This window comes from Mus caroli, unplaced genomic scaffold, assembly GCF_978045245.1.
Source record: "Mus caroli unplaced genomic scaffold, Mus_caroli_1 scaffold_12, whole genome shotgun sequence".
Taxonomy (NCBI): domain Eukaryota; kingdom Metazoa; phylum Chordata; class Mammalia; order Rodentia; family Muridae; genus Mus; species Mus caroli.
In genome coordinates, this window is record NW_028227267.1 from 26141352 (window position 1) to 26156705 (window position 15354).

Genomic DNA, 15354 nt, shown 5'->3' on the forward strand with positions numbered 1-15354 from the left:
GCACTGCAGCACTACAGAGATGCTCATCTAGGACAGCACTGCAGCACTGCAGAGATGCTCATCTAGGACAACACTGCAACACTACAGAGATGCTCATCTAGGACAGCACTGCAGCACTGCAGAGATGCTCATCTAGGACAGCACTGCAGCACTGCAGAGATGCTCATCTAGGACAGCACTGCAGCACTGCAGAGATGCTCATCTAGGACAGCACTGCAACACTGCAGAGATGCTCATCTAGGATAGCACTGCAGCACCACATAGAAGTTCATCTAGGACAGCACTGCAACACCACATAGAAGTTCATCTAAGACAGTGCTGTAACTCTGCAGAGATGCTCATCTGGAATTTATATAAAGAAAAAGACAGCTAAGCTGCTATTGCTTCTTAAGGCAATATGATTTCTAATTATATTCTAAACACTTATGTTTACGCCCACAGATAAGAGCAGCTCTCGCTCCTCATCAAGGAGCTGCTTTTTGCAGCAGATACCATTACAGAAATCTACCACTGGTCAAAATGCAGAGAATAAGGGACTATGAAGTGCCCCCATGCCAACTGATACATCTACAATACAATCCCTAGGCTCAGGAAATCACAAAAGAGAGTGTGGGAAGAGTGTAAGAGCCAGAGGCCCAGGGTGCCTGTGCTGGTCAGTGTCCCCTAGACATGATCAGGAAAACACACACATACACACACACACACACACACACACACACACACACGAATATCAACAGTAAGGTTGCCTGAACAGAACCAGCATAATGGCAACACCAGTAGACATGCCAACACAGACAGGGACAATTGCACATGGTTCCAACCCTACAAGAGCTATAGGTTGTCAATGGCTCTGAGAGACAGAGAACAGTTTCTTTGAGGCATGAGCTCTTTCATAGGATGTCACCAATATCAGCCCTGGGCACATGTACATATGAGCAGCATCAAATGTACTGAGTTGATTATCTGTGTGTGTGCACGCATATGTACACGTGCACACATATATGTGAGAATTGTAAACAAAGAAGAGGCCATGGATTTTGGAAAGGGGGAGATGGGATTTGGAGGAAATGTGTGAGTGATATATAGTGTTCATATACAAAATCTCAAAAAAGTAAAGTTCAAAAACAATTTTTTAAAAAAACATATTTAACCCATACTGAACAGGTGAAAAATAATTTCCAGCTGGATAAAGGACTAAAAAATGAAAGGCTAACGTGCATTTAAAAATATTGCTCCTGTCAAATGTTGGTGGAAACTGTGGAACAGAAGCAGCCCTGTTGCTGCCGATGCTTCAGTAAAATGATCCGCATGGTGGATCTGAGGCTCCACCCCTGTGGGTTCAGCTATTCGTGTGGGTGGGGGGTTATATGTAGGTAATATCCATATACTGTACCAGTTTGTAGATTGGACTTGAACATCTGCAGACAAGTGTCTTGGAACCAATCTTCAGAGCACACACTAAAGCTGACGATAAGTTTGCCTGTGACCCAATTCTATTTCCAGGATACACTCTTCAGAGAAATTGTTACATATATGCTAGGATGACGTAAAAGAAGAATCATAGAATCACTGTTTGTAATAGGACAAAAACAACTAAAAATGTCCCACGTGCCTATCAGCAGGCTCTCAGAAAACTATGTCCATGTAATAAATGCTGCACAGAATTAGATATTAACAAATTAAAGGGGTTTCCAGCAATACAAACAAATTTCAAAAACATAGCTTTGAGGCAATTAAGCAAGTCTTCAATAATGTTTAATTCAGGCTGGAGAGATGGTGCAGAGGGTAAAATTGCTCGCTGGGTAAACATGCTGACCTGAGTCCTGTTTCCCTAGCTCCCACATAAAGGCTAGCAGAGCAGCACAGATCTACATCTCTGGATCTGGGAGGCAAAGAGAGGCAGATTCCCTGGGCTTACTGATCAACCAATCTTTCCAAAGGGGCATTCAGAGACCATGTCTCAAAGATAAAGATGTAGAACAGTAGAGTAAGGCATCTGATATCAAAGTCTGCCCTCTACATGTGCATGCACAGGTATGTGTACCTGCATACATATGCACACACTCATGCATACAGTATACTCGTGTGTGTGCGTGTGTGTGTGTGTGTTTGTGCCTAACTTCAGGCTAAGTTCAAAAAAGTATAAAATAAAGCCATATATAGTTTGGGTTACCTTTCCATTGCTGTGATAAAACACCATGACCAAGACAACTTATAAAAGAAAGCATTTAATTTGATGCTTACAGGTTCAGAGGATTAGAATCCATGATGCCAGAGCAAAGGAACAGTGGCAGGAACAGCTGAGAGTCTAAAAATCACATCCAAGAGGCAAAGAGAGAGGCCCTCACTAGAAACAAAGGGAGAGGACTTTTGAAACCTCAAATCCCACCCCCAGTAACTCACCCTTTCCAACAAGGCCACGCCTCCTCACACTTCCCAAACATTTCCACCAATTAGAGACCAAGTATGAAAATATATGAGCCTAAGGAGGGCACTCTCATTCAAACTACCAGACATGTATTAAACAATTTAGAGACAGTGGAGGAATCAGAAATAAAAACAAGGAAACAATAACCCCAAAGCTGGGACAGAGGGTTGGTCATTCAGGCTAAACAACTATACACACAAGATAATAAAATAAGGTTTTTTTAAATTTAATAAAAAGAAAAACTCTTTTAGGTCCATAGGAGGTCAGACCAGACACCAAGGATGTAGAGACAGGAGAATTTTTCCCACACTTGAGCCCACACCCAACTCTCTGGCTAGTCCCCAGGACACCCTTCACTGCAAGGCACCACACTGACCTCCAAGCCTTCCTGAAGGCTTTTAAGAGCAATTCTCAGAAACCACAGTGCAGGCCTGGGCTCCTTCAGTGTCCTCTCAGCAGATGTGCGCCCTCCCTGTCCATCCTGCACATTCCTCCAACACACTTTATGTCACTGCACCGGCACCACAGGCCCCATCTGTTACTTGTTCCTTTACCAGTTCATTGAACGTAAGTGGATAGAAATGGAGACAATTATACTTGAAATATTCCCTAGAAAGATAGTACACAATGCCCAGTCATCACTTCGGAAAGACTGGGACAAAGGATTAGGTTCTTGAAAGCTGGGTTTTGAAGGAGAAAAGGATCAATCCTTAGTGGCCCAGATGCTGCTGTTTATGCAAAAACATTGGAATTCAAAGGCTGAGTGTGATAACAAAGGTGAAGAAATGCCACCTTAAGAGACTTCTACTTACCAGATCCTGGGGCAGGCAAGGGTGGGGCCAGCTAAGGGCAAGACCAGGTCTGCCCAGCTGCCCCAAAGGCCAGGGTGGGTGGTCCACCCTTCAGAAGCTACACCAGGGCTATGAGAGGAGCGTCTTGTCAGTGTCCCGCTCTATACCTTGATAGTGGCACAAGCCAGAGTTAGTTTTCCCCAGCTGTGGCAGACTTCTACGTCTCAGCAGAGTCTAAAGAAGGGACTTAACCCATGGTCAGAGGGTAAGGAATGATCTAGTGCCTGGTCAGCTCAACAAAGCTCACAAGTGACAAGGGTGCTGAGAGGCACTGACCATAAGGACCTCCTTCACCGCTCACTTCCTGCCAATGATTCCTCCTCTCTGCCCCACCGGATTCAGACTAAGTACTGATGGTCACACATGAGCTCCACAGTTGGCTTTGCAGGAGGCAGCAGGTCAGTCTACCACAACAAACAGCCCCTACCTGGCTGATCTCTCTTATCCAAGAGCAGAAAGACGTACCTGGAGGGGGGCGGTCAAAACCTGCGGATGTCACATGGTGTGAGTGCTTCTATCCCCAGCCTCCAATGGCTCAGCTCAGGGGAACTGACCAAGACCTGGCCTCGCATGGCAGCCATCAACAACAGTGTTTCATTATGAATCACTTGTGCTGGGTTTCTCTTCATTTCCTGGAGAAAGCAGAAGTGGGAAGTCAGCAGATGCCTGCCCTTCCCATCCTTCCCTCCAAGGAGCCAATGACAGAGCTGCTTCACCAATGACTGGCAGGACAACGTGGGTTTCACAAAAGCTCCCCTGAGACTGTGTGTTTGGTGATCAAGCAGAGCCAGGTGGGACCTAGGAACAGAAGGGAAAGTACAGCCTGGCGCCCATGTCTGAATTCCGCCTCTGCTGTTTACTAGCTGTGTGCCCAGCAGGCTCAGGTCTGTGTGGCTCCTCATCCTAACCCTCAGCTCCCCAGTCCTAATTTCAAATCCCTAGGAACTAAATCTAAATGCCTTCCCTTCTCTAAATGGTTAAGGTATGGGAGCAGGTGTGTGGAATACCAATATGGAAGAATGGCTCTTTCTAAGACCCCAGCAGAGTTCTTAATGTCTCCACAGGATAGAGAAGACTAGATTAGAGCAGAAGCTTAGAGAAAGTCAGAGACGTCTTTGTAGATAAGCCAGGCACAGGGAGCCCTGGGGGAGACAAAGCCAAGGGCTAGGGGTTGCAGGAGTGTGAGGCTCAGAAACACACAAAGGAGAAAGTGGGGTGTTCTCCTGATGAGGTGACTTCATTCACGCAGATGATGTTCTGCCCAGATGACCCACAGGACAATGTGGGTCAGTAGGGGAAAGGGCAGGGTCCAGGCACTTATAAGAGCAGAGAGGAATCTCTGATTGGATGCTGCAGCCTTGTGCCTTTACAATATGCACATTCCCATAACTCCAGCTTTTCCTATGGGGAAAGTTTCATACTCGGGCTCAGCAAACAACTCAGGCCCAGTGCAGAAGCCACCCACTAGGGGAGCAGAGAGACTCCTTCCACAGGTGGGCATGGCCATGTGAAAGGGAAACACACTTAGGCTCTCCATGGTCAAAGTCATGAACATCAAAAATAATGTTACCCAATGAACAGTGGGCAAGAAAAGAAACACAGGGAACAACTTGATGGCGACTTAAGCGAATGCTGTATCAGAAACAACAGAAGTCAGAAGACAATGGAGGCTCAGTTGACTTTCCTCCATCCATGATAGAACACTGGCTGGCTTGATCTTGAGCAACTCTTATGCATGCGGCCACAGCTGCTGTTGGCTAATGAGTACAGAGGTCCTGTCGTGTCCAAAGACACCTGGTCCTCCGTGACCTCTGACTCTTATAGTCTTTGCTCTCTATCTTCCATGATGATCCCTGAGCTACTGACAGCCAACAGCAGCTAGAGGAATGAGAGTCAGTTATCTTGGGCTGTGTGGTCCTCAGCAGGTTGGCCATGCTCCAGCGGATGATCCCACAGGACGTGGGTGGCACTTAGACTCTGCTATTAAAAATAAGAAAGAAAGATAAAAGAAAAGAAAACAAATGGCAGGAACACAAGAAGGAAACGTGGAGTGCTTTATGTACAAGCATGAGAGTCTAAGTTTGGGTCCCCAGCATCCATGAAAACATTGGGCGTGGCAGAGCACATCTGTAACTTCAGCCGATTTCCGAAATAAAGTATGTTAATTTTGCACATTATGTAATCATGTAAGGAATAGGAAATAAGATTAAAAATGTCCACTGTCCTAACAGCTGACAAGTCCTAACAGCTTTTGATCATTATTGTTGTTGTTGTTGTGTTGTTGTTAAAGCTTTGGAGTCAGGGTATATATTCTTCTCTGTAGCCTGGGCTTGTTGGTGTTGTTTCACTGCAAAGACTTCAAGTTTTCTCTCTCCAGAGACTCAGTACCATCTTTAACAGCAGCATCAACATTCCATCTGTCTTTGCCAAGTTCATGGACATCCTTCACACACGCTGGAACTGTAGCACCATGAACAATGTGTTCTGGATGAATGGGTTTTCTTGTTGGGAAGTGGGGGGAGACAGCTGGAGCTTTGTTTTATTTTTGAATGCCTTTATATTGTCTCGCTGATCATGTGGCACTGCTAGAAATGTGGTCTGTGTGGCTTCAAGGCACCTCTTTCAGAGACCACGTAATCTGCCTGGCCTTACTCTGAGCTCTCTGTTGTGTTATTGTGGTAGATGTTTCGTGTCTGTTTTATGTCAGCTACTGTGACTTTGTAATAATATTTTGAAATTTGGCATATTAAGGATTTTTTTTGCTGGTTTTGCTGAAAATTCAAATTTCCTGTGTCCAGATGAACATCAAGATCTTTGTATGTTTCTTTGAATAATCATATTGGAACTTTGAAAGTGTTTATCTTGGCTTTGGTCACAACTATAAAACCAAGGCCATAGTGCTCCTAGAAGGAAACAGAAATATCAGCTGGAAGAGAGGAACCAGTGCATCTGGCTCCATCCAAATCCAAGTTTTCCTCTAAGAGGAGACACTATTAGGGAAGAAGACACATGTAATCCGATCAAGGAAGTGAACATACAGAGCTCCAGGGAGAGGTGTGGTTCAGTGGAAGAGAACTGACCTAGCATGCATAGACTCAAGGGTTCCAAGCCCTTCATAAAAAGAAGAAGAGGATGGAGAAGAGAGGAAGAAGAAGGGGAGGGGAGGAAGAATAGGGGGGCAGTGGGAAGAGGAGGAGGAAGAAGAGAAGGAAGAGGAGGAGAAGGAAGAGACTGTGTCCCAACAAAGTGACAATCAAAAGACAAACAACTTGGGCCGCAAGGTGGCTCTGAGGTAGAACCCAGGATGGAAAGAGAGATTGACTCCCAAAAGTTGTCCACTGGCCATTACTTGTGTACCATGGTACATACATGCCTAAACATGCACACACACACACACACACACACACACACACACTAATTGAGTGAACATAAACAACTCATCAAAAAACAAGTGAAAATCTTGAATATACACTTCTTTACCCCCAAGTTCACAAATGACAAGAAAGTGTTCAACATTGTTAGTTAGCAGAGAGGTGTAAATTCAAACCACCAGTAAATTCAAACCAGTCTGGGCCTCCCCTGCTTGCCTGCACTGATGGTAAGAATGTGTGGACACTGGCTTTTGTAAATGCCCCAGCAGCTCCTCACAAGGTAAACAGATGGGTGGATCTGTGTGTATGCATGGAATTCTCAAATAATAAAAATACGTAACTTTAGAAGTCAAATATAAAAGTGCCAAATGACCCAGGAACTCGATTCTGGAGAAGATAATGCATGCACATGCATAATGGTTTTAACATTTTTGCTAAAACACTGAAGCAACCTAAATGGCCATCAGGAGGCAACGGGTAAACAGCTAATGGTAAATACATTCAAAATGTCAGCTTAGCAATAAAAAGATTACAATAATGATCCACTTGCAAAATGAATGAATCTCACAGACACTGTGAATATTTTTAAAAATACACAAAAAGCACTTTTCAAACACAATTCTCAAAGGGTGAAACAGTGCTCGCCCTAGTAAGAGGTATTGACTAGAGAAAGCTTTAATGAAACTTTCTGAAGAGATGAAAGTTTCTAACTCCTAGCTTCATAGCAGTTTGGACTATACACATGGAGCAACTTGTCAAGATCATGGAGATAAGACGTGTGTATGTAAATATTCATAATATTTTAGATTTAAAAATGAGTCTAGGGAGATGGATCAGTGGGCAAGAGTGCTTGCCGTGCAAACCTGAGGACCTGAGTTCAATTCCCAGCCTCACCCTATAGTTCTTTCTTCCGATGAAGAGATGGATGCTGATGCATTTGTATGGTCCCCAAGAGCCTGGAACGGCAGCAGACTAAAAACTATACTTACTCCCACAGCTTCCTTTGGATATGCAAATACCTGATCTAATTTTTAAAAAAGAAAAAAAAAAAAGTGTGGCCCTGAAATCTGGCCAGGGATGGAGGTTGTAAGCTGTGTAGTTCAGCTCCACCCTGTGAGAGATCCCCTGAGGCTAGGGAAACCCAGCTGCACTACGCAGACCAGAACACCCAGCCCCAAGTTCCATGAAACGGGGGCGGGGGAGGGGGCACCGGACTCATGGGCGTTTCTCATCCTGCAACCTACAGGACCAGTTGCTGGCTTCCTCCTCACAGACCCTGCATGACACCATATGTTAACGTGCTTTTTTGCAGAAGGACCCAACGGCCAAGGTCTGGAGGCTGGGGTTAACTGCAACAGAGCCCCCTGTGGGGTCAGCAACCCTCCTGGGGGTAGCACATCTTGGGTGGTGGAGCAGAAAGAACGAGATTGTTTCTGTTCTTGGATGTGTGAGTTTGACTGAGGTTGAATGCCTCTCTCAGATGGAATCTCCCTGGAGACTGTGAAGATAGATGAAATGGGCTATCTCCTGCCCAGGAACAGCTGTTGCAAGGATAGAGGTCATGCCTGGATCTCTGCTTGGCACAACCCTCTGCCCCGGGGTTTCTGTTCGGAACGGAAGCTGCAGCACTGCACCTGTGGCTGACTCCACGGCCATGGCTCCCCATTGCACCTACCCCCAAAGATCTTGCCAGAAGAGCTCAGCAGCACCAGCTCCTATCGGATGTACTGCGCCTGTGCTGAAGAGGGTGACAGGAAGCCTGGAGCTGGAGAGACGGAAGCTGACACAGGCACGCACCAGCTTCCGGGATAGGGATCCATACTCCCACCAAGGCCTGCACATTTAACTGCACTGCGGCTGTTTCTTCCTCTGAGATGGGAAAACCCCGTCATGGAGTCACACAGATTCTGTTTCCATGAAATTAAGTACTAGAAACTAGCAGTGTCCTGGACCCCTTGTCACAAGGGACCTACTGTGGGCACTGCAGAGACTTTCTCTAGAGTGCATTTCGGCGGCTTTGCCAGCCTTGTTTCAGGCCCTCTCACTGAATGTCAGGAAAAGAAATAGGGCTGGTCAGTTCCCTTACCTGAGTGAAGGAACTGTGGGACAGGACCAGATGTTTCCTGCTGGCTATATTTTCTTTTGTTTTGCATTATAATTATTAATGTGTATTAATTGTGTGTATCAGTGGGTTAAGCAGGTGACAGTTCCAGCCACACACAGTCCTCCTTTTGATGGTCTCCACCTTGCCTAAAGCTCTCCTATATTCTCCTTTCCCTCTCCCAACCACCCCTTATCCCCTTACTCTTCCCTGCTGGATCCTCTCTCTCTCTCTCTCTCTCTCTCTCTCTCTCTCTCTCTCTCTCTCTCTCTCTCTCTCTCTCTCTCTCTCTCTCTCTCTCTCTCTCTCTCTCTTCCTTTGGTATGTTTCTAGCTTTCACAGATGAGAGGAAATATTTGAGGCCTATCTTTGTATATCCAACCTGACTCTCTTGCCATGATAGTATCTACTTCTGTGGCCTTTCTACTTAGAAGGAGTGTGGGGCGGGAGGCACAGTATACTAGCCAATACTAGTTTAACTTCCTCAAACCCTTCACGGCAGAGAACGGAAAACTGCCCAGTTGAAGCCACTAAACTGCAGGACTCTGAGCATCTATCTCACACCTCTAAATCTGGAGTAGCAGAGATTAAAAATAAGGACAAACCATGTGGCCTAAGGCGGTGTTCTGCACCCTGTGCATAGATCTGTAATGTTGACAGGCATCTGGTGTAACCAATCCCAACCCACCTGTGATGTTGACAGGCATCTGGTGTAACCAATCCCACCCCCTCCTGGCTGTCAGGGGTAGGCGGAGGGCCAAGGGAGGGTCATTCCGAATGATGGTGCATGTGGTGTAAAGCTAAGGACCCTGTAGACGGGATGAGTGCAGAGCAGACAGGATCCAGGAGGGAAGGAAAAGCTGTTCTTTAAATACTAAGCGTGGCTTGATGGGGTTTCTTTGTGAAATTATTCCTACATGTGGCAAAGAAAAGTCCGTTTGTAAGAACCTGAGAAATGACTTTGCCTTTCGCCTGGGACCATCTCTCACTTGGACAAACGGTCGCTGGCCATGTGCTGGTTGCATTGAGAGCCGTAACTAATTCTTCTCCAGGGTTAATTCGTGTTAGGCATCACCTTTGAACATAAAAATCAAGGAAACTGGCCTGGCATGTAGCTCAGTGAAAGCACACTTCTTCCTAAGTACGTGGCCGTAGGCCAGGCACAGCCCTGGGAAGGAGTGGGGGGAGACGGAAGAGAGTCGGGGACAGGGGAGACAAATGAACATGAAAATCATCAGGCCTGCACGGTCTTCTTTCTTTCGCTGGCTTCTGTGTGATTTGTAATATTGCATTTCACTTCACTAAAACTGGCTTTAAGACTTGTTGGTTATATTCTATATGTCCATTCAGTAAGTTTATTCATGAATGTAAGCACTTGTGTTCACCTCTGTGGGTATCCAGTTAAGGCAATATTTGCTCTACAGAGAGCAAGGACTTCAGCATAGCTACCCCAACCCCTCTTCTCGCTGAAGTCTCATTTTGCTAGTTGTGTTTATATCACCATTGTTAAAATAATTTATGTGAACTAAAACTCTCCTACCTGTTCTGCATGTTGTCTTTTTTTTTTTAGTGTATGAGTGTATTGTATGTATGTATGTGTACCATGTTTGTGCAGTATTTCAAGAGGCCAAAAGAGGGCATCATCTGCCCTGAACCTAGAGTTACAAACATTTGTGAGCTGCCACATGGGTGCTGGGAATTGAACTGTGGATTCTCTGGAAGAACAGCAAGTGCTCTTAAAGGTGAGCCATCTTTCTAGTTCATCTCCATGGAATTTAATTCTGTATAATTGACCCAATTTCTGTGCTGGTAATAGTTTAAATTATAGGAACTTGTAATTAAATAATATAGATTAAAACAAAGGTAATATGAACTGATTATTTTATTACACATTTCTGTGACCTAAATCAGTTAGGTTCACCCATTCAACACAAGCCACCGAGATGGCCGCCGAGCATCTTCCCGGGTCTGCATGCAGAGATGCCCACTAGTAGCTTAAAATTGGCCATGGAGGAAGAATGTATACCATAAGAATTAGGAAAAGCTACAAACAAAGGCTTGGCTTATTATTTAGGTCACTAGACTTTTTTTTAATGTATGGAAAATGTTTTCTGCTTATTGTTTGTTTCTCCTCTCATTTTTGATCACTTCTTTGAGAATCGTATACAGTGTGTTTGATTATGCTCATTCCTCCCTGACCTTTCCCAGATTCATCCCCATTCCCAACCCACAAAACTGTTGTCATTTTTTTTAACAAGTCATGCCAAGTTTTTACTGCCCAAGTACTATTGGATGGGTGGTCTTTGCTGAAGGGTATCCAACCCACCAGAGCCTCACCCTTTAAACATAAAACTGAACCTCAGATTCCCAGTAGCTATCAGTTACCAAAAGTTCCTTGGCCAGGCATGGGGCTTGGTACTCACCTTTCCTCTCCATGCTGAAATTTTGTCTGGCTTGAGCTGGTCCAGGTCTTATGCATGCTGTCTCAGTTCATATATGCAAATGTCCTGCTGTGTCCAAAAAACAAACACCTGTGACTCTTAAAAGCATTCCACCTTCTCTTTCACAGTAATTCCCAAGCCTGGGGCAAGGGGGGGAGGTAGAGGAAATGCTAATAAAATAGGTTAAACATAATTGTTCTGTATTGACAAACTCTACAGAGGGAAAAACCACAGAAAACTGTGGGAATAATCTCCAGCATTTGAAAACGGTTATCCAAGTCAGCAAAGTGCCTTGTGTCACTTATGTCACAGGCAAGTGGGTGGAAACTAGTCCATGAAGAGCTGGAGGTGAACTCGGCCTCCATTTCACAACTGGTAAACCTCTGCCAGTTCACTGTAGGTCAGATTTCGCGACAAAAAATATACTGATAACGCAGTGTAGATCGGGATGAACCTGTCTGTCAAGTCACGGTTAAATTGAGATCACAGTTTGACTGAGACCAAGAGCTTGGCAAAAAAATAAATAAAAGCATTGGAGTCAATAAATAAAAGCATTGGAGTCAATCATCTGTGCGGGATTTATAGATAAGATTTTGCATGCTTCACTGATGGAAGAGAACTGCTGTGTATCCTTTGTATTTGTACATCTATCTCAATTTATTTTTATTTCTTCTACACCCAGCTACATTCCCAGCGATATCAGTAAGCTTATGGTAAACGTAGCTGTTTTACATACACAGACAGACAAATTTGTTCCATGGCTTCCATGGTAGTTAGATCTGGAAGCACCAGTCTTCATCAAAATATGCAGGTTTCCCAGTCCCATCTGTAAAATGTTTGCATAGAACTAGACTCACTGCCTCAGATATTTTAGATCTCCTCTAGATGACTTTCATACCTAAGGCAACGTAAACACCACACGAGTTGCCCCTCTGTGGCCTCTCCTCTAGACGAACGACAAGAAAACCATACATTTGTGCTCAGTACAGGTACAAGGGTATCTGGATACTTTTTACCTGAAGATACTGAATGAAGCGTATGAACCTACAAATGCAGACACATGGCTGTGCTGTCTCTTACTACCAAAAAAATGTTTTTGAGTGCTAAATGTTCAGCACTGACTGAATACCACTTTCTCAGAGGTTCATCTGACCTTTCCACTACATCACCTAAGAAAGCAGAAGGAAATAAACAGAAATATCCTTCCTCTTTTTCCCCAGAGCCAGCATAACCCATGGGTTACAGGACTGCCCCAGAGGACTGGTAAGCTGAGACTGGGAGATTGGGGCAAGCCAACTCCCCAGGACCACCAACCCTTAAAGGGCTGGCTGCCCTTAGCTCTCTCTGCCTCTTAGACTGTTGAAAATGACATTGTAGCTGTGAATAAGGATACACAGGCCAAGAGGAATGCTAGGCAGTCATAATTCTTCTCACTACACACTCACCAGTCCCCCACAGAGCATGGCTTCAAATGCCTCATGACCATATGGCCATTGATGGCAGACCCCACCAGGAGATGCTGGGCAATAGTCTCCCTGAGCCCAGTTCTTAAGTATGAAAATCGGACAGAGAAACAAAGCCACCACTTCTGCTTTCTGCCCGGGCCACCAAGACACCAGCCCAAGAAGCAAATTTGAATTCTCAGACCTCAGCACAGGTTCACTTCAGGTTTTGAGGGAAATTTGTGGGCAATTTCACTATAACTGTCTGGGCTCTCCCACTTCTGGAGAAGCTGTGGAGGGTGGGAATCCTTGTTCTAAATGTGGTGGGTGTGGCTGTCAGTTCACACACTGAAAACTGATTTTTACTTCCAGACATGAAGGAGGAGGAGGAGGAGGGGGGGGAAGGAGAAGAAGAAGAAGAAGAAGAAGAAGAAGAAGAAGAAGAAGAAGAAGAAGAAGAAGAAGAAGAAGAAGAAGGAGGAGGAGGAGGAGGAGGAGGAGGAGGAGGAGGAGGAGGAGGAGGAGGAGGAGGAGGAGGAGGAGGAGGAGGAGGAGGAGGAGGAGGAGGAGGAGGAGGAGGAGGGGAAGGAGAAGAAGAAGAAGAAGAAGAAGAAGAAGAAGAAGAAGAAGAAGAAGAAGAAGAAGAAGAAGAAGAAGAAGAAGAAGAAGAAGGAGGAGGAGGAGGAGGAGGAGGAGGAGGAGGAGGAGGAGGAGGAGGAGGAGGAGGGGAAGGAGAAGAAGAAGAAGAAGGAGGAGGAGGAGGGGAAGGAGAAGAAGAAGAAGAAGAAGAAGAAGAAGAAGAAGAAGAAGAAGAAGAAGAAGAAGAAGAAGAAGAAGAAGAAGAAGAAGAAGAAGAAGAAGAAGAAGAAGAAGAAATCACCTTTATTTCTCCTAGTGTGAATCCATCCTAAGGACACGAGACAGTATCACAGACATTTTTATACTTACCTGAGGTCCTTTGTAGGAGTGTTGGGGGAAACTGGGGTGTAGGAATGGTTCTGATGCTTTGATCGGGAATCTGCATGTGAACACTGAAGGTCCTGTTCCCCAGTTGGCTCATGGTCAATCAATAGATATCAGCGACCAATGGTTGGTTCCTGCAGGCAAGCTAAGAACTGCAGGAGAGGCAAGGGATTTTCCGTGCTTCAGAGGAAGGTAGTTCCACAAGCCGTGGCCATTGGCTGCTTCCCAGATTGGGCCTGAAGTAGCAGGTGGGAGATTAGAAGCAAGACTAAGCTAGGGCAGATTTAGAAGTGTTGAGCAAGGAGAAGATAACCAGGCAACTAAGTTGAGGACAGATTCAGAGGTGTTGAGCAAGGTGTAAAGAGAAGGACACACTAGCCAAGGGAGGCTCAGAAGAGCCCAGCCACTCTGTGTGTGTGTGTGTGTGTGTGTGTGTGTGTGTGTGTGTGTGTGTGTGTGTGTTTGGAGTCTAAAAGTGTGTCTTCATGTGTGTGTGTGTGTGTGTGTGTGTGCTCACTCATGTGTGTCTTCATCTGAAGATCCAAGGAAACTTGGGTGAGGGTCTGCTACTGCATGATCCGTCCAGAGCTTAAGGCGAGGTAATAGAAACTGTGGCTATCACTACTTATAAAAGCAGATTCCTATGTGGAAAGGAATTCTCTGTGTGTGAGAGACAACCTGAAGCAGACAATTTCAGAAGATTTTAAAATTGCATGCTCTGCAGCCATTTGAACTCAACAGCAGATGTTCCAGTAGATGCTTGGCTTAGAGCATTCAGTGGAAGGGTTCCCATGTGGCTGTGAGCACATGCTCTGGGCTTGGAGTGCTGGGTTTGAGCAGCCTCTGTCCCTCCTCAGTCTTGCATTGGGCATTGTCACTTCAGCTGTTTAATTAGACCCACTGGAGTCTAAAAGTCCTCCTTACAGGGAGGCCGTGTCTCTTACCACTGTGACCACGGGACTTAGCACCCAGGAGCTGCAAAGAAGACTTATTTGATTCTCCAAGGACCCTAAGCTGGTTCCCATGGGCTGTGAACAGGACATACAGCCCCCCTCTTCAGAGAATTTGACATGCTCTCTAGGCATGAACTTGGCAAATCATTGCCACAGAGATACCAGTGTCTGCCTGTCCACAGAAGTTCTGGAGGAAAGTGCCACCTGTCCAGGAAAGCAAGGGGGTCCTAATTATAGCCACCTGATGCACATACTCATAAGAACCCTCACACAGCACACAACGTTAGGCTCCCCTGCCCTTCAGGACTTGGGCTCAGTGATTCTCTAGCCTGACAAGTCCCCTCACCCAAACGTCTGCATGGTGACAAGTTTCTCCTTCCTCCTTGTCTTGATCTGTGTACACCCTCCAGAGGAAAGATGAGTGGATTCTAGTGCCCTAAGTTTGAGACAAGCTCAGATTTGGGGTATGGGCTGTGGTACAGGTGGAGACGCTGCTTCAGTATCCAGGGGGAATTAAATACAGATGTGATTATGGCAAAGGCTTCCAACCCTTCCTCTCACACCATCTGAGCATAGCCGCTCTCTGCAGCAAGTCTCATTTTCCAGTTATAGAATACACCTATTTCTGGCTTCTCCCCAAGTTCAAATTCACATCTCTCAGATTTGCACATCCAATGAGTATGTATATCTGACCAGTCCGCACATGTACAGGTACAGTACAAGTCAGTGCAGTGTTCACAGTGGCTGTTCCTACACAGCAACCCAGAAATACTTCAAACAACTGAACAGCTCACTTCCTCTCTC

At 45.5% G+C, this 15354-nt stretch overlaps 1 protein-coding gene across 2 annotated transcripts in view; it reads right to left on the bottom strand.

Moving 5' to 3' along the window:
- Wdfy4 (WDFY family member 4) overlaps positions 1-3864 on the bottom strand; it is a 219146-nt gene extending 215282 nt beyond the window's left edge. For both annotated transcript variants that reach the window (XM_085828543.1, XM_029469142.2), the window contains exon 1: positions 3745-3864. The gene's annotated coding sequence lies outside the window, so the exon portion shown is untranslated. The remainder of the gene's footprint in view (positions 1-3744) is intronic.
- Between the last annotated feature and the right edge of the window lie 11490 nt (positions 3865-15354).